At 45.6% G+C, this 5,699-nt stretch overlaps 1 long non-coding RNA gene across 1 annotated transcript; it reads left to right on the top strand.

The window, feature by feature from the left end:
* Positions 1–487: 487 nt before the first annotated feature.
* On the top strand, positions 488–3,460 carry LOC149370523 (uncharacterized). The gene is made up of 2 exons (XR_016291381.1): positions 488–860; positions 3,385–3,460. It is a non-coding gene; the product is annotated as an uncharacterized LOC149370523 (long non-coding RNA).
* The last annotated feature ends 2,239 nt before the right edge of the window (positions 3,461–5,699 follow it).

Here is a 5,699-nt window from a genome sequence, read left to right on the forward strand (position 1 = left end):
AAATACGCCAATAAAACTAGGTTAGATAAAGCGGAAAGAAAATTTTCTTGAGCAGCCATTGAATGGGCTCTAAATGCACTAGGTTCCTGTTGGCTTCCTGTTGTTTTAACACGAATATAACGAGGCGTGAAAAGCAGCTCAAAAACCATTTTTATAACAGGTTCGCGCAGGAATCCAGATCGACGACCGATCGGCGTGCTCCAGGTAGAGACACGTGGCGGTGCGGCGCAGGAAACGGAGTGCCGGTGGTTCCTTGCGCACCCAAAATATACAGCGATACTGGAGACACGCTCGATCCATTCTTATTTTAGTCATGTAATCGTTGCAGTAACGATCGCAATCTGGTTTTGGGCGCGTCCCCGATGCCGCTCAGTCGTCAAACAGGAAGGTGTCGGATAAAGCTAGAACTGCGATAAGAACCATGCGCACTCTTCCATAACATTTCTCCACAGTGCACGCGCCGACGAGAAAGGAGAGAGAGAGAGTGAAGGCATAAAATTGGTTAAGCTAAAACCAGACATCACCTTCCTGTGTCTAGGAATGGGTTAAAAGAAGTCGCGTGCGGTAGCCGAGTAGCGGCCATTCGGCCCGAAGACAGCGCTCAGAGTGGGTTCTGGTGTCCTGGATAACCGCTGGAGAGCCTTCAGGCTGACACACTAATACTCGGAGGAGTGAACGGCTGAAAGTTCGCCTGAATTCGGTTTAGGCAAGATGATGGCCTGGAACAAATATCTGATCACCTTTTTCGTCGCCCTGTTCATGCTGATGCTGATGGACATGGCGGAGTCGCACCATCACCACCACGTCTGGCTCTTAAAGCATCACCTCAAGAATTTCCTGGTCCTTAAGCATCTCAAAAGGTTAGTAAACTCGCTATACACTCGTCAGTTACCGGCAGTAAAGCGAAAACCTAACGCAGCATTTTCAAGGAGTAGTGACGTAGTATGGGTTCTTCTTACTCATTCACGCATGAATATTTGCTTGCGATTCGTGGCGACAGATTGAGGATATGTGTGCGGACGCGCTCCATGTATGCTATTCTTGCACAGTCATGCTATTCTCAGCGCACTAGCTTAGTACGAAAATGAAGGAACTGAACAGCTCAGTGGTATTTATTTCTGGTTATTTGTTGCACTTGTTATGCTGCTATCAAAAATATTTAAAAGAAGTTCACACCTGCATGGGCTTATTTCAAAAACTACAGTATTGCTTTATAAGTAGTAAATAACAATTATTCTGCGCATATCTCTGCGGCCATCAGTAATGTGGGGCGAGCACATTTAACCAAGCGTGCACTGCGGCGAGCGCCGTGTGGCTGACCTTGAAAAAAAAGGAAAATTTACGTGAGAGGCTCAATAAAGCTTTATGGAAGGCCCCGGGAAGGTCTGCGGGATAATTGGGCTGTCGTGCTCAAATATACAATTACCTAAGAACAATATGATAACGTCAGCAGCACAGGACTCACAGTTTTTCATTATCGTAGAAATCGAAGCGATCGGCTGGGAGGAATTTTCCTCGTTTTAACCAGCCGCACTTAATGCGTAGTTTATTTGGCAGGGTTTTGCATTCCTCTCGCAAAATACCACTGCTCCAGTGAGTGCTTCGATATTTACACAAAACATATGTCGCTTCAACAAAGTAGTAAGGGAATTGGTCGATGTAGAGGAAGTTTTCCTGGTTCTAAAATTTAAGTTTCTTTTGCTGCACCAAACGCAAAGAACTATCACCGAAAAACTACCTGACCATCTATCTACCAAGAAAATGTTTTGAATGCTCCTTTTCTACGGCATCATATATTCGTGTTATTCCAAAATTCTGTTATATCTCGGTGCCTATTAGTAGGATCAAGCGGAAGTTGTGATCCATTTCCTTGTGGTTGGCCTGTTCAGTAATGAGCAGGTATTGAAGGCTGATCTTCTTCACACGACGTAGCGGACAAAGTATGGAGATGAGCTGATACTGTCGCCTAATTATCCGAAGCCCAATTTCCAGCAAATTGGAGCCTACTTCCGTACATACTGACGCGTAATACCGTTTGCGCGTTGCTTTCCCTGACCATTCAAGCAGAATAATCATCACGCTGAGAGTAATTGGTGCCTCGGTGGGCAGGTATTTAAGCACAGTGGCGCAAGAAAAGCGGCACCTGTCTATATGCCACCCTCCCACAGAAGTTAAAAAGTTTGTTATCAAACATGAATCCATCATGGATACTAGAAGAAAGCTTACTGAAAATACTGCTAATGCCTTCGCCGGAGCACCTTGCGCGCTTTACCCCTTAACAATGCATAATGGAGTTTGTTAGCTCGGGTGACTGGTAGGGTAAACATAGAGCTTCATTAGGATAAAAAATTTTTTCCCTCTCCTTGCAAGCCCAGCTGTCCTCAAGTTGAAACCTATCGCTACGTAGCCTTCGACAGGACAAATACTAGAAATAATGCCGCAACCGCAGTCAATCATCTTATGTGAATTTAAGCTATAGAACGAAAAAAACAACCGTCTCAATATCTGTAAGTACAGCGGCTTTGGATCCTTGGGAGCCACAATAAATCTTTTTAATATTCTTCTATGATTCACGTGGTACCTTATCAGCACATTGACATTTTTGTTGCAGTGACTTAAACCTTCTTTCGAATAAGTGAACTGATGTTTGTGTTCAGTTAAACACCTGTAGGTTATCTGAATGTGCTGAAGGAAGGCGATTCAACTGTGGCGCAGTAATAACGGCTGTTATTGCAGAGTGAGTGGGGACGCGTCAATGCAAATATATTTTCGGCCACATTGTCAAACTGTTGCAGCTTTCCAGGAAGTACATGAGGCCGCATTAAAATGCCTACCTGAGAAATTCACGAATTAGACTGATTGATGGGTATTTTGTGTTTTTACTTTTTCCTCCTTTCAGAAAACGTATGGTAACCTAGGCCCCCTTTCTACTGCGTTTGGACGTTAGGGAACGAGTAAATTGTAAGTTGATTTTTGAGGAAAGGAAATGTCGCAGTATCTGTCTCACATATCTCGGCGGACACCTGAACCGCGTCGTAATGGAAGGGAGGAAGGTGGGAGTGAAAGAGGAAAGAGGGAAAGAGGTGCCGTAGTGGAGGTCTCCGGTCTCCGGAATAATTTCGACCGCCTGAGGATCTTTAATGTGCATTGACATCGCACAGCACCCGGGCGCCTCTTGCGTTTTGCCTCCATCGAAACGCTGCCGCCGCGGTCGGGTTCGAAACCGGGTACTCCGGCTCGGTAGACGAGCGCCTTACCAGTGATTCACCGCGGCGGGTAGGGAACGAGTAACAAACCATTTTTCTGGGAAAATAATATTGACGAGCTGTCTGCATTGCCGTTTGTAATAAAGCCATTTGTTTATTTTTTTATTTTCAATTCCAGTCTTCACTTTCTCCACCACCACGGATAAAAGTGAGAAAAAGGCCACGAGAAGAAAGACGTCGACATGAACGTTACCTCACCACGGCAAGCGTCCGCCGCCACCAGAACATCCTTGCGACGTCTGTGGCTTGCGGAGAGTCATCGCTTACCAGACAGATTTGCAGAGCACAGCCATTTATCAACCCTAAAAATCTCCAGTTGATTAAACTATTCCTCATCATCTGTTTCTTTTCTCGTTACTGAACGCTTGACTCAAATCGCGCCCATGTAAGTGGAAATTTTTTGCATTGCATTTGTGAAGTGTCACATCTAAAACACAATGCTACGCAAACATCTCACCTTGGGATAACCCCTAAAAGGTTTTTTTTTTCTGTGCCAACCACGCCGCAAAAATTGCGAACACTGGCGTAAATGAATGATCCCTTCAACGAATGTCTGTTTTGACAAAACAGTCACGGCGGATAAAACTGAGCCGACACATAACCATGCAGAAAAGTCAGATGCGGTTTACGCAAAGTGCCTTCTTAGCTTTTTGTTGAAGTCAGCTCTACAATAAAGCTTTTCAGAGCGGTAAATCTAGCAAAGCATGAGTTGGCCGCCTCCTTGACGCTGCTTCCAATGATTGCATCCTCCTCATTGCTGTTTTTATTCACTCATATAGAATACTGCGTCAAATGATCGTTTACAAACAGTGCGAGAGCAGCGGCGGTATAGATTCACTTTTTGAACCAAGAGAAATCAGAAGTGTGGCTCTCGAACAGGGTGAAATGGGGAGTGAGAAGCAGCAGGTAGCATTTTCGACCGCAAGCATGAAACGATACCTGTTCACAAATTGCTGCTACAAGATGCACTGCGTATTGCAAATAGACTTCTTGAACGGGTGCTCTTCTTTTTTGATTCCCTTTTTCTGTGGGGAGGGGATACCGTCTGCAAGACAGCAGGCTCCAGTTGTTGTACCTTTTGCTGGTCTCAAAACTTAGCCGAGTGTCCTTGTTAGTAATGCTGCAAAACAACTGTTTTATCATCTTAGGCCTAATATAAATTACCTCTGTTCGCCTTTGTCCCATTCTTAGCAAGAGCGCAAGATCACGAATAGTGCAAGCAGGCCAGAGAAAAACAAGGCAGATAATCCGTATAAAGACAATACAGCCTTTCAGATGTCTCGTACTCTCACTCTAAAATGACGCCACACAATAATGGCGTGTGTGGCGCGTGGCTCGTGACCATGCTCTCCCACAGTCACTAACTGCCGTGAAAACTCGTCACCAAACGTAGTTCTCAGAATAAGCACTCAAGGAACGTCGCCGCAAACGCGAGCGAAAGCGTCACTATTAGAATATAGTGACGCGCGAGCTCTATGTGTTCAGACGAAGAGATTACATTGCCAAGCTCCCCTACTTTGATTTAAGGCGGCCTCTGCACCTTCCCTCCATTTATACAGGTCAAGTGCAAAAAAGTCCGCCCCTAAATTAAGGCAATGAACATCTTCACAGAGCGCATCAGGGCGATCGCGAACTTTGCCTCCAGCGGATAAGAGAATCCGGTCATGTAATTGTCAACTCTAGCCGCATAATAACGCGATTTCTAATAATATCACTTAAGATGAACACTACTAAGCCTTCCAGAGGCTATAAACAGGGTAACAAACCCAAGAGGTAAGGTCTATAAAGACGACAGGCATCATTTTGACCTGAGGACAAAAAGAAAAGATCATTGCATAACCTAGTGGTGGTGGTGGAACTTTATTTCCCGTGGATATAGAGGAGCGACCCGAAGTCGCGCCCCGCTTAAACGGCGGCCGCTATCCCTTGGGCAGCGGCGGCGTCTTCAGCCAGCTGGAGGAGCTTGATCTGTGTCCCCGGGTCGGGGCTGAGCAATATAGCCTCCCAATGATCAGAGTCGGTAATGAATCGACTCGCGCGTAGGGACTGCGGGAAGTTCCAGATCACATGAATTAGATCGGCTTTCGCATTTCCCTGCTCGCATAACCTAGTGACCAATTTTTAAAAGACTACAGAAAAGTTGAGTTCAGGACATCTCTATTTGATGCCTATATTCAGTATTTACTTCAGAAAGCGGTCTCGCTCTGTAATCATCCACGCCTAAAAAGCGATAAAAATCTACTGCTTAGCAGCACCGATTCAGGCTGTTCCCACAAAGAACGTGGACTGTGCAGTCCTCATGTGGCTCGTGACTATCAATGGATCCGGATGTCACTGCTATCTGCAGTGGCTGCAGTTAGCACATAGGAAGCCCGGCCACCCAAGACACCTCTGGCAACACCAGTTCAGAACTACTTTACGGTAGAAAATGCC

The sequence above is a fragment of the Amblyomma mixtum genome, chromosome 1 (genome assembly GCF_055824585.1).
Source record: "Amblyomma mixtum isolate Tamu chromosome 1, ASM5582458v1, whole genome shotgun sequence".
Lineage (NCBI taxonomy): Eukaryota > Metazoa > Arthropoda > Arachnida > Ixodida > Ixodidae > Amblyomma > Amblyomma mixtum.